Source organism: Lissotriton vulgaris, chromosome 1_1 (genome assembly GCF_964263255.1).
Source record: "Lissotriton vulgaris chromosome 1_1, aLisVul1.2, whole genome shotgun sequence".
NCBI lineage: Eukaryota > Metazoa > Chordata > Amphibia > Caudata > Salamandridae > Lissotriton > Lissotriton vulgaris.
In genome coordinates, this window is record NC_141685.1 from 823,239,941 (window position 1) to 823,256,298 (window position 16,358).

The following is a 16,358-nucleotide window of genomic DNA, read 5'->3' on the forward strand; positions in this document are numbered from 1 at the left end:
GGAAATACATGAAGTCAATGCACTCACAGACAACTACAACTCCTCTATTGCCAGTATCATGGTTTCTATAGCACCACTCCAACAAAAGAATGCACCTACTAAAAGATCTAAACCTTGGTTCAATGGCAACCTAAATTCGGAACGTCCCAATCTAAGGGCCATCAAACGTTACTGGAGATCCACACCATCTGCGGACCATCTAAAAACCCTTAGATCAGCAAGAAGCGCGTATAACAAACAAATCAAGACAGCTAAAGCAGAATATTTCAGATCCCAACGTATCCAAGCGACTAATCTACCCAAGAAATTGTTTGAACTGGTTAAACGACAATCTGTGGAAGCCCCTAACCGTTCAGCTGCGGAAGTCATTCCTCCCTCATGTGATGATCTGGCTGCCTTCTTTATGGAGAAATCTAGACTTATTAACATCGATCTGGAGAACAGGAAGGCTCTATTGCTACCCAATGAACCCGCACCCCCCCTGGCCTTGTTAGACAAGACAGTACCAGTCAGCTGGGGTATCAAGAACACGCTACCTGGGATACATTTATTCCCCTAACTGAAACAGAGATCAAAAAGGTTCATTCGGAGCATTAACCCATCTAATCACTTCAACGACCCGTTACCACCCACCATCTTCAAAGTAATTAAGGAAGTAATCTCCCCCTTCTGGACAAAGATCGTCAATGCATCTCTGTCACAAGGCACGATCCCTGAATGCCTAAAAGAGGCTTAGGTAACACCTATTTTTAAAATAACAACAGCTGACATTACAGATCTTAACAACTTCAGACCTATCTCCAGTATCCCTACACTTGCCAAACTCCTTGAAAAATGCATCCAGTCTCAACTTTGTGCGCATATCGAAAATTTCAATCTTCTGGACCAACACCAATCTGGTTTTAGGAGTGGGCACAGCACTGAATCGGCTCTCACTCATGAGATGGATGACATCTTAATGATGCTTGATCGCAATGAATCCTGCCTCCTTTTCCTACTCGACCTCTCTTTCGCCTTTGACACTGTCAATCACGACAACCTCTTATTCATTCTTGAACATAGGATGGACCTCTCTGGTCAGGTGTTTCTTTGGTTCTCATCCTTCCTGCAGCACAGGTCCCAAAGAGTTAAAGCTAACCACTCCCTCTCCCTGCCATCCCCGTCACCATGGGGGCTCCCCAAGGGTCCTCTCTATCTCCCATTCTTTTCAACTTGTTCCTTGAACCCTTAGCTAATGTTCTAAAATTCTTGTACATTCGCTTCCACATGTATGCAGACGACACCCAACTCTATCTGAAAATCTCCTCCCCGGATGACATCATTTCACTCAACTCCACCCTACTGACTACCCGAAACTGGTTAAATGAGAACCACCTCCTGTTAAATACATCCAAAACAGAATTCCTGCTCAATTCTCCCCCGAACAAACTCCTAAAATAGAACCTCTGGATGAACCAACTCACCGCTTTCAACTGCTCCCCCGCATTATTGATTCAGCTAAATCTCTAGGAATCACCCTGGAAAAGCATCTGAATTAGAAGACCCATATTAGCAACGTGTGCAAGGGTGCTAACCATGTGTTGAGAACACTCAGGAATCTCAAACCCTTCTTACCTCAATCTGACTTCAAGCAAGTGGTCCAAGAGCTCGTTCTGCCGAAACTGGACTATGGCAGTGCTAGGTTATGTGGCCTCCCCAAATACACTCTGGTCCCCCTAAAGGCTTCACTGAACGCGGCGGCCAGATTGATCACGAACACCAAGCGAAATGCCCACATCTCCCCGGTCTTAACATTTCTAAACTCGCTGCCCTATGAAGAAAGAATTCAACTGAAGAATGCCTGCCTATCCCACAAAGCCCTCAACTTCAAAACCCCCAACTACATTGCGCAAAAACTAGTACTATCCAGAGGGTGCAGATTGTCTAGGAGTGCTAACTCCCTCCTCTTGAAAGCTCTCATCTTCCTCAAAAAGAGAACATACCAACGAACCTTCTCTGGCGCTGCACCAAAAATTTGGAACTCTCTCCCACCGTAAATTCATAGAATCTCCTCCAAGGTTGCTTTCAAATCGGAAGCAAAAAGATTTCTCATGAATAGGTTCTTACCTTAACACGATGGACCCTAATCGCTCTGTAAATACTACAGCATTGGTTAGTAATTCTGTTTGTTACAATTGTATTCGCCCCCCTTACATCATTATGTATCATCACTCCCTTGAGGTCATTTTATCATTGACTAGCCCAATCTACGTTAACCCTGAATTAGATAGGATCTGTTATGTATGTACTATATGATTTTATGCATATTAGTTTCACCATTTTAGTCTTGTTGTGATCTTTTTCCTTCCTCTCCCTCTAACTGTAAAGCACTCTGATATCCTTCGGAATCAAGTTTGCGGTATATAAAACTTTATAAATAAATAAATAAAACAGTATTTTATAGGCTTCCCATATCATGACCCCTGACTGCACCAAGCCCACGTTTTCAGCAAATAAGACCTTAGTGTCCGCACCTCCTTATTCTATAAGTCCCAGGCCGCTAATCTCCAGACCCCCTGACTGGTGCGGGCCTCTCGTCCACTAGAACGTATAGGGGCGAGTGGTTGGACAAACACTGGGGTATGTATTCCACCTCATAAATGTCGTGGATGGCTTCCTGGGGGAGCAACACATAATCCAATCGCTAATGGACTCTGTGCAACCCCAAGTAATACGAGTACTGTCGATCCCCTGGGTGCAAGTGTCTCCATGCATCCACCAGGCACAGAGTGTTGGCCAGGTGGGCTAATTGTGTAACAGGGGTGAGCTTGAGAGCCTGAGCGGTCTAGAGGGACATGCATCACGTCATTAAAGTCACCCCCAATGATGTGCATCGATCCCAGTGTCTTAGCAGTATGTCTGTCACCCCGTGTAGGGTCCTGGTCTGCAGCTTCGGTGGGGCATAAACAGAGAGGATAGTGGCATTTCTCCTTCCTCATGTCCCTGTCAATCCCACATAGGTTCCCTGGGGATCTATCCATGTCCAGTGTGATCCGGAAAGGCAGTGATTTTTTAATCAAGATAGCAACTCCTCCAGAACCTGAGATGTACCCCACATGTGCCAGGACCATATAGACCCCGTGCAAGGAACTCACACTTTGTGCCCTTGAGATGGGTTTCCATCCTGGACGCGGAAAAGGCCTTCGATCGTGTCACCTGGAGCTATTTGTGGGGGATATTGGAGCAAAGGGGATTTGGCCCTAATGTCTTGAGGGCTAATAAAGCCATGTATGTCGAGCCAGTAGCAAAAGTTCAACTAATGGGTGATAGCTCTGAGGAAATCTACATATCTCGAGGGACCCGACAGGGTTGCCCCTGCTCGCCAATTTTATTAACTTTGTACATCGATCCTCTGGTTAGAAAGATCTCAGAATGTGAGAATATTAATCCTGTGGTGTGCAATGGGTTTGAAATCAAAATATTGGCGTATGCAGATGATCTGGCCATAACAACGCCAGACCCAGAGCAGGCTATTTGGTCAATATTCAGGATACCATCTCAATGAATCAAAAACCCAGATAATTTGTTCTAATAATATTCCAAAGGGGATGGTAGATATCTGGAATCAGCAGTATATTTGGGGGTTAGGATCAATTCCAGGGTAGATTCAATTGTTAAGGAGAATTTCCTGCTAGCACTTAATTCAATTACGGCAGAGTTAAAAAGAATCGACTGTATACACCTGTCTACAATAGGCAGAGTTAATGTTATTAAGATGACCATGTTCCCCAAGATACTGTATCTTTTTCATACTATCCCATTGGTGGTTGGGGAGGAAGTGCTAAAGTCTATAGAGGCAGCCTTTGCGAATTGTATCTGGAACTATGGCAAAAGTAGACGGTCTATGAAGCATCTCTCACTCCCACTGGATAAGGGGGGCTAGCGGCTCCTAATATTAGATTTTATATGTTGAGCTGTCTTTTCAGTCAGATGGCTATCTTATTAGATGGCATGTCAAGCGGATCTGACTTTTCTTCAGGGGTAAATGACCCCCCTTCCATTTTTGAGCTGCTGCTAGGCAAAGAAACGACCAGTGTCTTGTTGCGTAAAACGGACACACGTTATTATAATAAAAAACAATACAAGATATTGGAAAGCGCTTGGAGGGTCCGGAAATGCATCCAGAAGCATCTGGGAATCCCGAAAATTAACTATTATACCTCACTTTGGAACTCTAGCTTGTTTCCATATGTTAATATGGATAGACTTTGGAGATTGTGGGAGGGACAAGGAATCAGAAGATTGGGAGATTTGTTTGGTGGAAATACGATGCTGAGCTTTAATGAGATTCAAAGAAAATATTGAATCTCCGCTTCGCAAGGTTTTAAATTCTTGCAGATACACAAAACGCTATTAAGGATTATACCACCCATTGCTCCAGGGGGTAAAAACAATGTGGTGGAATATGTATTAGGTGGGGGTGTTAAAATTAACCCGATATATAAAGTCCTAATTTCAACTCTCCTAGATGAAGTGGATAAAATGGAAACAGCCTGGATGGTGAAATTAGGGGATCCAGACGTTGATCTAGACAAAGCTCTCAAATTAGCTGGGAAATGGTTCCGCTCTACGAATTTGAGAGCCCAGCATTATAAGACGTTATCCAACCTATATTTTACCCCGGCTAAGCTATTTGGGTGGGGTAAGAGGGAAGACGACAAATGTCCTAGATGCTCTGAGGGACCAGTTGATCGTGCCCATATGTTTGATTACTGTCAAAAGCTATCAGAGATTCTTATTAATATCCAGAAATTCTGGGAGGGGCTGCTAGGCATTAAGATCATCCTATCCCCAACCCTAATGATCCTAGGGTCTGATAGCAAATTAAGTCTGAATAAGGAGGAAGAAGCGTTTGTTTTTTTGTCTGTGGCGATCCTCCGGATTATTCTGGCAGCAGGTTGGAAGGATATCGTGGCTCCCTCCTTCCAGATGTGGCACTCTCGCCTGCTAGGGATTCACAATATTGAGACAGCCCTATATAGGGGAAGAGGTAGGAGAATGAGAGAACTAGGGCAAAACCTATGGGCCCCTTTAAAAACGTGGAGAGAATCTTGCCTATAATATGAATTGGGATTTTAGGAGGTCTTACTTGATTTTTATGGTTTTTACCTCTGACGCAGTTGAACTGTCGTATTGCTTTTGTATGTGTATCTCTTGAAATGTGAATTTATTTATATCTGTCTTGTTTTTAACTATGTGATACGTGTATGGCTGTTTTTTTTGGTTATTGTATATTGTTTTCAATGGTCTGCACCAGGTAATCAATAAAAAAAAAATAATAAAAAAAAGAGATGGGTTTCCTGCAAGAGCACCACATCCGGGTGGGAGCGTTTTATAAATGCCAACACCAGTCCTCTCTTAATTTTGTCACTTAAGCCGTTAACATTCCAGGTAAGCACTGTAAAGGGGCTAGCCTCTAGACCCTTCACGATCGATTATTGTGTATTGGTGGGCCACGTGTATGTGAGTGATTAAATAATAACCTGTCGGGAAAATGTGGGTGATTGTGCACGTTCTCCAACCTCCATGACTGTACCTTAGCAAAAACATAATGAACCATAGCAACAAAGAACCTGAATGTTACCCCTTACTCCCAACCCCCCACCCCACCTCTCACCTCCCTCAGTATCACACCTCTTGCCAGGTGCTCGAGGTAGTGTATAAGGGCGGTAGAGGTCTGTAGCCCGCCCGTGCCCAACTACAAGTTCAAACTCCTGCAGCGACCCCAATTAATCCAAAAAGAACAGTCCTGAAATAACAAAGGACAGGCAGGAGCCAAGGACAGGAAGGGCGGAAAAGGGGAGGTAAGAGTGGAGTGAGGAGAAGAAAAGCAGGAAGAAGAAAAATGTAAAAGAAAGGGCTTTCCAAAGCCCAAGTCAATGGCCATTCCCGGCTTCTCATCTGCAGGACTCGCTGTCTATATATCTCGAGGGGGGGGGGGGGGTGTCCAATCAACAAGCTCCATCGTGCTATTCTGATGCCATGGCCAGTCCCAAAGGCTCATACTCAGGAGTGTGAGTCAGGGGGGTCCCCTTGTGATACCAAAGTTTCTGTCCCCACGTCTTGCTCCAATGCCACTATTGCGGCGGCCAAGGGATGCAGAGAGGGCTCGTCTTTGCTTTCGTCTCCGGATGTGATGTCTCTAGTGTCTGTCTCTGTGCCAGGTTCAGGGTGGTCTGGAGGGAGAGGGTGTGTGAACCCGCTGACAGGTGAGAGTCCAGTGAACGACCACTAGGCCGCCGGATCCTGCTGCTACCCCTTGATGCATAAGACGTCACCTCCTTCAGACGGCTTCTCCGGTTACCCCGGGGACGGTGCGTTCCGTGATGATCCCAGGTTCGCTGGGTGTTCCCTGACGATGGTTGGCTACGACGTGGTGGGATTTCCGGTTGCTTCAAGATGGGCCTTTCCTCGATCCATTGCCACGCTTCCTTTGTGTTTGGAAGAAATGGGTCTTCCCCAGGAATAACACTTTCAGTTTTGCGGGGAATAGGAGCATATATTGAATTTTGCGCTCTCTAAGCTTTATTTTCACCGAATCAAAGGTCCGCCATGTCTTCTGAACCTCCCTGCTATAGTCCAGGAAAATCATTATATGTGTGTTCTCGTGTCTGATATCTCCGATTTTCCTCGCTTCTTGAAGGATCATGTTTCTGTCTAGAAAGTTCAAAAAACGCACTATAACTGGGCGCGGCTGTGCCCTCATGGTTGGCCGCACCATAAGAGTCCTATGCACCCTTTCTATGACGAAACAAGAGGAGAACAGATCTGTTGGGAAGGTGTGGCAGAGCCAAGAGTGAAGAAATTCCATCATATTTGTCCCTTCGATGCCTTCTCTAAAGCCCACGAAGTGAAGGTTGTTGCTTCTTGCACTTTGGTCGAGGACCGGAGGTCTGCCATGCCTTTGCGGAGGTCCTGAAGGGCATCTTAAGCCTCACCCAACCTGGTCTCTGATTCTGTGACCCTGGCCACCAGGTTTTGTAGGTCTTGCCTCATGAGCGTCACCTATGTGCCCACCTCTCCCATCTTCCCCTTCAATGCCGTCCTAGAAGACTGGATTGCCTGGAGGAAAGTGTCCGTATCGGTGCAAGCAGCCAGCCGTTCCTCCGGGGGGGGGTGATTACCTTTGTATAGCGATCCATTTTCCCCTGTCACAGCGGCTTTGGGTCTTTGTCCTTACCCATATTCGTAGCTCTCAGGAGTGGGGCTCGTGATGCAGGACGTCAAGGCCGGGGTTCAGTGCTGTGATGCTGGAGGGGGGAATAGTTCTCCACCACCCCCCTGCAGGACAATCTCTCTAGGGAACCCCAGGCTGCAGAGCCCTGCGCCATCTCAGCTGAGGGCTGTTCATTCCCACCAGGGTATTTTCGCTCCTTCACCAAATCTGCCAATTTCTGGGCCCTCCAGCCGATACCGTCGAACAGAGGCACTTTACAGGGCCACCCCCACATGCACCCAGGGGTCCAGGCCTATCAGAGCCACCAAGGCCAAGCAAAAGCACCCCCCTTAATGGGAGGGCAGTTGAAGAAGGGCTGTCCCCACTTCAGTTCCTCCGAACCCCTCGCCGGCACAGCATGGTGCAGGATGTGTGCCACTGTCCTCCCTGTAGCGACGGGGGCCCAGGTCTCAGCAGGCTCACACAGCGTGTGGTTGAGGGCCGCCCTCCTACATAGACAGTCAACTCCTATTCCAGCTCAGTTCCGGCCCCAGCTCACAGAAGAAAAGGGGGGGAGGCGAAGGCATGGTCTCAGGGAGCAGAAGGGTTCACCCCCGCAGGCCTCAATCATGCAGGGGTCCGTCGCCGCTTACCACTCTATGCCGATCTGTTGTGCCCCCTCTGCCAGAGTTCCGACCCCCAGGCCTTGCTACTGGGTGGCGCAGAATCCCATGGCCGCCCAGCTCACCTGGGGTTGTTGCGTGGTGCAGCGCTCCTCGATCGCCGTCCCAGGCTGCAGGCCCCCAGCAACAGGACGCACCTCCCTTGTGGAGCCGATCAGCAAGAGGCCGCGTCTACAGGTGCTACACAGTCTGACAGCGTATAGCAGGCATCGGAGAAGAGCCCCCACTGCACCTCCCTGCAGGAGCTCAGGGCAGGCACACCCGGAGGCTGATAATCCTCACGAGCGGGTCCCCAAGGCTTTGCGCTCTGGAGTAAACGTTGCGTATCAGCTCAGGGCCACGCCGGCGCCATTAAGTCAGCACGGGTACGGCGTCTCTCCGGGACCTAGATCAGTGGCTCCAAGACAAGAAACTGCTCAAAAGTCCTCCTCGAGTGCGGTTAGGGTGTCAGCAACACCTGAGGTGTAAAAATAGGTGTTCTCAGAGCCTGTAAACTGCTGGAATTATCATTGGATGGTGCTTTCCGCTGGAGCTCGGCAAAAGCGCGTCTTACACCGCCATGCTGTTTGCCAAGCCCCTCCTTGCCTATTTTTGAGCAGTGCACTTCGGTAGAGTGTTCAGTAATTCTATACACTAAAACGCATATGTAGAACCAGCACTTCCAGGCCGTTCCCAAAGCTTGGATGACCTGCATTATCCCAAAATGTCACACTTAAGTAAACAGATTAGTAAGTGATGTTGGCACTGATATTCAGCAGCAGTGGCAGAAGCTGTGGATGTTGCCAACTACAGTGGAAGACCTTGGGCCTTGGCACTTACATTTCTTTATAAATTAAGCACTTGGAATACTAGACACGTTAAAACAGATGTGGGTGAAAGGCAAGGGATCTGCAATACCTCTAGTTTTTACCTCCATACCCTTCTTTTGGATAATGATCTGAACTTACCTTCACTCTTAGCTTGAATAGTCTAGGATGATTGGAGTGAAAAACTGTCTATATTTGTGGGTTTACCATTTACCTTGAGTGTCAACATGTGGAACTCCTTGTTGCCCTGTCCACCCACACAGTTATTTATCCTTGTGGTAGAACCTATGTTTGAGCATCACTGAAAGGTCCAGCTTGGCTCACTTTTTTCAAATGCTATATTACACCCTCTCCAAGTGCCCCTGTGTCTCTTAAATGCACGGAATGTCTGCTCAGACCCAGATTCACCTTTACATGTGTGCCACAAGAATGAACACCATGAAGATGTGGTGAGAGTTCCTTAGACATAAGTTTCAATCTCTCTCCTCATTCGAAAAGGCAAACCTCAAGCACTGAGTTCATTTCCATGAACAATCAGGAACAAATACCACGCATACAGACACAAGGAGTGGTGGGCAGTAATTCGAACAGGAGGGGAGCAGATGGGATACACATGCACATACATACACACAACTATCTACATGCACACTCACTCACACCCTGTGCATTCACAAGTATGCACATATACACCCACGATTCACAAGCACGCATGCACAAATACACATGTATGCATACATACACACATGCATGCACACATCAAGCTTTTAAAAAAGTAACTTACCGGCTGCGGCAGAGATCTCGGCCACTGAGGTTCCTGGAAAATTGGGGCAGAAGCCTCCACTCATTGGCTGACCTTAGGTCTGCCAATGAGAGGAGGTGGCAGTCCCTACCTCATCACAGAGCGGGATGGGGTCAGTAAGACTGCTGACCCCACCGCACTCTGTGACGAGGTATCACTGATTGACACTTGGCCCTGGGCAATTCAGGGTTTTAAACAGAGGCACCCAGGTCTGAGGTTGTAAGTGATGCCCCCCCTTGTCATTCGTGGGAGGTACTTCAAGTGCTTTGCCAGGCTGAGGAGGCCATGCCCACAGGGCTGTGACATCTTCAGCCCAGTGAAGTGAAGCTCAGGCAGCCAGGCGCCTGCGCATTTAGAGCATGTTTGCACCTGGCCCTCTGACTTAAACATAATGAACGTCTGTCAGGCTGACCTATGCTCAGCCTGACAGACACTCTTCATGTTGGCCAAAAGGTGAGGGGCCCATACATAAGAGGGGTGCCCCCTCTTAAGTATGGGTCCCTTCTGGATACACCTTCTTCTCTTCACCTCTCTTTCTACAGGCCACAGAGCTGTATCACTTCCCTGGTGATTGTGGAGCTACACCACTACAGTCTTCAGGGCTCCCCTGCATACATCTGGCATACTCATGGCATACCCTAGCCTGTGATATATTCATACTCAAAATATCCCTCCCAATATACAAACTGTAAGAAGAGCCCCTAGACTCTCTCTCCTTTAAAAGGCAGCACACTCATTTGTCATACATTCACTCATCACTTAAACCTGTTATGCAGAATGAGTGTAAACCATCTTCCCAAGGTTCCTAAACCGCAAACTACAGTGTTACCATCACACATTATACACAATCCTAACAGCAACCCAAACCAGCTTCCAGTCTACAGTTTCAAAGTTGGCCCCTAACCAGGGCTGGACTGGCCGTAGCAGGCACCGAGGGTCGGGGCTCGTTTTGGATCAGTGGGAGCCGTTTTTAGGTCGAGGACCATAGGCTGCGCTTGCGCAGTCTCGGTCCGAGATTTAATGTTTCTTAGTATGGGGGCTTGAACCCGCCCCTCTTCTCCATTGGCTGGCTTCCTAAACGGAGGCCAGCCATTGGAGGAGAGGGGCGTCACTCCATTCAAGCCCCGTCTTTTTCCGATTCGGGGCGTCTTTTTTTGCTTCTTTCTTGTTTTCTTTCTCTCCTCTTCCCATTGGCTGGAATGTTATCTTCCAGCCAATGGGAAGAGGAGAGAAAGAAAACCACGCCCCCAAACCAGAAAATGACGATGCTTTCTCCGAGGCATTTCTGCCTCGCCTCGGAGAAACATATTGGTGCTGCTCGGTTTCCCGCCCGCCTCTCAGCCACAGGATTTCACACCGGCAGCCGAGGAAGTCTTCGAGGGACTTCCCCCCCCAAAGCCGGTAAGTTTCTTTCTTGCCTCGGGTTCCCTGATTGTGCCCATTTTCTTGTTTTCGTGCCTTTGTTTCCCCGCTTTTGATCCGGTTTTTCGTGCCTCTGTTTCCCTGATTGTGCCCGTGTTCTTGTTTTCCTGCCTCTGTTTCCCTGCTTGTGATCCGGTTTTTCGTGCCTCTGTTCCCTGCTTGTCTACCCGGTTTTTCTGTGCCTCTGTTCCCTGCTTAAACCACAGTTGATGGACAGAATGCAGAACAATGTCATACATTCACCCCAGTACAGAGATCTGGGCCTAAATCCATCATTTTTTTGCACTCGACACCACCCCAGTTCAGACATGGCCATATGCAAATCAGCTTTGACCCTGTGCCTCATGGGAACAGTCCAGCTCGAACTGCCAAGCCATGTCTTTCCTGGACCGGAATCAAGCATCCTAGGACCGGTTTCTGGCTATCAGCCGTCTTCAGCCAGGATAGCATGACTCCAGTAGTGTGGAGAGCATGGGACTCACATCTGAGCATACCCATCCCACTTGGGGTGACAAATGCAAAAACCACAGTTGACGGACAGAATGCAGAACAATGTCATACATTCACCCCAGAACAGAGATCTGGGCCTAAATCCATCATTTTTTTGCACTCAACACCACCCCAGTTCAGACATTGCCATATGCAAATCAGCCTTGACCCTGTGCCTCATGGGAACAGTCCAGCCCGAACTGCCAAGCCATGTCTTTCCTGGACCGGAATCAAGCATCCAAGGACCGGTGTCTGGCTTTCAGCCGTCTTCAGCCAGGATAGCTTGACTCCAGTGGTGTGGAGAGCATGGTACTCACGTCTGAGCATACCCATCCCACTTGGGGTGACAAGTGCAAAAACCACAGTTGATGGACAGAATGCAGAACAATGTCATACATTCACCCCAGTACAGAGATCTGGGCCTAAATCAATCGTTTTTTTGCACTCCACACCACCCCAGTTCAGACATGCAAATCAGCTTTGACCCTGTGCCTCATGGGAACAGTCCAGCCCGAACTGCCAAGCCATGTCTTTCCTGGACCAGAATCAAGCATCCTAGGACCGGTTTCTGGCTATCACCCGTCTTCAGTCAGGATAGCTTGACTCCAGTGGTGTGGAGAGCATGGTACTCACGTCTGAGCATACCCATCCCACTCAGGGTGACAAATGCAAAAACCACAGTTGATGGACAGAATGCAGAACAATGTCATACATTCACCCCAGTACAGAGATCTGGGCCTAAATCCATAGTTTATTTGCACTCCACACCACCATCATCTTGTGTGTTTTTCTGTTCCCTGCTTGTCATCCCGGTTTTTCTGTGCCTCTGTTCCCTGCTTGTCATCCCGGTTTTTCTGTTCCCCTGTTCCCTGCTTGTCATCCCGGTTTTTCTGTTCCTCTGTTCCCCCGGTTTTTCTGTGCCTCTGTTCCCTGCTTGTCATCCCGGTTTTTCTGTGCCTCTGTTCCCTGCTTGTCATCCCGGTTTTTCTGTGCCTCTGTTCCCCCGGTTTTTCTGTGCCTCTGCTCCCTGCTTGTAATCCCATTTTTTCTATGCCTCTGTTCCCTGCTTGTCATCCCGGTTTTTCTGTGCCTCTGTTCCCTGCTTGTCATCCCGGCTTGCTTGTCATCCCGGTTTTTCTGTGCCTCTGTTCCCTGCTTGTCATCTCGGTTTTTCTGTGCCTCTGTTCCCTGCTTGTCATCCCGGTTTTTCTGTGCCTCTGTTCCCCCCTGGTCCTCCTGGTTTGTCTGTGCCTCTGTTCCCTGCTTGTCATCCTGGTTTTTCTGTGCCCCTGTTCTCTGCTTGTCATCCCAGTTTTTCTGTGCCTCTGTTCCCTGCTTGTCATCCCGGTTTTCTGTGCCTCTGTTCCCCCGGTTTTTCTGTGCCTCTGTTCCCTGCTTGTCATCCCAGTTTTTCTATGCCTCTGTTCCCTGCTTGTCATCCTGGTTTTTCTGTGCATCTGTTCCCTGCTTGTCAACCCAGATTTTCTGTGCCTCTGTTCCCCCGGTTTTTCTGTGCCTCTGTTCCCTGCTTGTCAACCCGGTTTTTCTTTGCCTCTGTTCCCTGCTTGTCATCCCGTTTTTTCTGTGCCTCTGTTCTCCTGGTTTTTCTACCTCTATTCCCCCGGTATTCTGTGCCTCTGTTCCCCCGTTTTTTCTGTGCCTCTGTTCCCTGCTTGTCATCCCGGTTTTTCTGTGCCTCTGTTCCCTGCTTGCCATCCCGGTTTTTCTGTGCCTCTGTTCCCCCGGTTTTTCTGTGCCTCTGTTCCCCCAGTTTTTCTGTGCCTCTGTTCCCTGCTTGTCATCCCGGTTTTTCTGTGCCTCAGTTCCCTGCTTGTCATTCCGGTTTTTCTGTGCCTCTGTTCCCCCGGTTTTTCTGTGCCTCTGCTCCCTGCTTGTAATCCCGTTTTTTCTATGCCTCTGTTCCCTGGTTGTCATCCCGGTTTTTCTGTGCCTCTGTTCCCTGCTTGTCATCCCGGCTTGCTTGTCATCCCGGTTTTTCTGTGCCTCTGTTCCCTGCTTGTCATCCCTTTTTTTTGTGCCTCTGTTCCCCCCTTGTCATCCCGGTTCTTCTGTGCCTCTGTTCCCTGCTTGTAATCCCGGTTTTTCTGTGCCTCTGTTCCCCCCTTGTCCTCCTGGTTTGTCTGTGCCTCTGTTCCCTGCTTGTCATCCTGGTTTTTCTGTGCCCCTGTTCTCTGCTTGTCATCCCGGTTTTTCTGTGCCTCTGTTCCCTGCTTGTCATCCTGGTTTTTTGTGCCTCTGTTCCCTCGGTTTTTCTGTGCCTCTGTACCCTGCTTGTCATCCCAGTTTTTCTATGCCTCTGTTCCCTGCTTGTCATCCTGGTTTTTCTGTGCATCTGTTCCCTGCTTGTCAACCTGGATTTTCTGTGCCTCTGTTCCCCCGGTTTTTCTGTGCCTCTGTTCCCTGCTTGTCATCCCGGTGTTTCTGTGCCTCTGTTCCCTGCTTGTCATCCCGTTTTTTCTGTGCCTCTGTTCTCCCGGTTTTTCTGTACCTCTATTCCCCCGGTATTCTATGCCTCTGTTCCCCCGTTTTTTCTGTGCCTCTGTTCCCTGCTTGTCATCCCGGTTTTTCAGTGCCTCTGTGTGTGTGGCTCTGTCTGTGTGCGTGGCTCTGTGTGTGTGGGTGGCTCTGTCTGTGTGTGTGCCTGGCTCTGTCTGTGTGTGTGCGTGGCTCTGTCTGTGTGTGTGCGTGGCTCTGTCTGTGTGTGTGTGCGTAGCTCTGTCTGTGTGTGTGCGTGGCTCTGTCTGTGTGTGTGTGCGCGGCTCTGTCTGTGTGTGTGTGCGCGGCTCTTTCTGTGTGTGTGTGTGTGTGTGTGTGCGCGGCTCTGTCTGTGTGTGTGTGCGCAGCTCTGTCTGTGTGTATGTACGCGGCTCTGTCTGTGTGTGTGGCTCTGTCTGTGTGTGTGTGCGTGGCTCTGTCTGTGTGTGTGTGTGCACAGCTCTGTCTGTGTGTGTGTGCGCGGCTCTGTCTGCATGTGTGTGCGTGGCTCTATATGTGTGTGTGGGTGGCTTTGTGTGTGTGGCTCTGTGTGTGGGTGCAAATGCAATAGGTCTCGCATTTGCGAGAGATTAAGCTATTGGCATTGTAAATGACAATGCCATTTATTTATATGTTTTAAAAACAATAACATAAATAAAAAATTGTCATGAGCAATGCAATAGCTCTAACTTTAAAAACGCCGAGACCATTGCATTGTAAATGCTTGTTGTTACTGGGGGCCGGTTTTGCATACCACCTACGACTACACAAACCCTATGGTCACACTCCAGATTTATTCATCACCTTCACATAAATCTAACCTCTATGTTGAACAATATGCTGATGTGTCCTAGAAACAAGATTCCGGTGTATCAGACAGACCTACATGCCATCTAAATGCTCAAGAAAAAGGAGCAACTGATAGCCTGGAAGAAGGGATCAAACAGGCCATTGCCATAAATTTCCCTGTGGCTAAGAAGGACCAATAACATGAAAGTCTGAAAGCTTAATATGGAGGACCTTAATTGGCACATGTCTCTGGAAAGGAAGCCAATGGAATCCTCCCCTGACAAGAGCAAAGATCCTCAACGTTTTCAAATGTGAATGCTTTGAAAAAACGTCAGCCCATTTAGAATCTTACCATTGCTGTTACACAAAAAAGAGATGGTTTCCAAAGTCAATGACAGATTCTCCAACCATTATTGCTAAGAGTTTTATATGGTCGGGGTTTATGAAGGGCGCATTTGTGAGATGCTTTGAAGAATCGTTAAACATGTCAGTTTTAGGAGCATCCCTGATGCTGCCCGTATTGTGGCTGTAAATGTGCTTCCATGGATATTAAAGATGCTCCTTGAACTGTGTGCACTTTCATCGTTTTGTGCTTCAGCACGGAAGGAGCTAGGTCCAGATCTGCTACCAATGGCATCATAATGCAAAGCAATTGTTAGGTCACATCGACGGTCGCAAAACTCCCCTTTTCTGCAAGTCATTTAAACCTTAGTCATTCCAGGGCATCTCACAAGACTCAGTCATGTGTTCATTTACAGCCCGATTCATCATCGGCATGTTTTGCGAGTCTGTAATTGCGAATAATAAGGAATCGCTATTACAGACTCGCAAAACGGGATTCATGTAGGAATCGCAAAATAAATTACGATTCCTACACATTCCTTATTTGCGATTAGCAAATTGCTAACCGCAAATAAGGAATAACTCCCCATTCAATCCTATGGGCCTAAGGCCCATAGGATTGAATGGGGAGTTATTCCTTATTTGCGATTAGCAATTTGCTAATCGCAAATAAGGATGCGATTTCAAGGGTGCTAGGGGTGTCCAAAGGACACCCTGTAGCACCCCTGAAATGTAAATTTAGACTTATGTTGCGCACGCACATGTCCAAAGGACATGTGTGTGTGTAACATACAACTGAGAAAAATGCACAAAACTGCATTTTTCTCAGTTTTCGCTATTTACCACGAAGTCTGACTTTGCGGTAAATAGCGGGACAAAATAGCGAATTCAGAATTTTTTATTGGGTCATGAATAGCACTTAAAGAATCTCAAATTGAGATTCCTTGAATGCGATCGCAATTTGAGAAATCGCAATTTTTTGCGATTTCTCAAATTGCGAGTACATGACCCAATTATGAATTTCAAATGTCATTTTTGCGGGTGCAAACGGCCGAATTCTGCGATTCGCACCGTTTGCGCCCGCAAAAATGCTTCATGAATCTAGCTGCTAGTCTTTTACTAACTGGATTGACATTTGTGCCCAGATTTGCTACAGTTTTGCCTGAAAAAACAAGTGGGGCAAAGTGAGGCCAGGATAGCGTCGGTAAACTATTGTGTCCAAATTATTTTTGTGCTAAATGTCTCCAAAAGTGCCGCAATAAGCAACATTGTGAGCCAGATTTACAAACCTTTTGTGCCAGCGTTCTGTCACAAAAGTGACGCAAACCAGTGCAAAA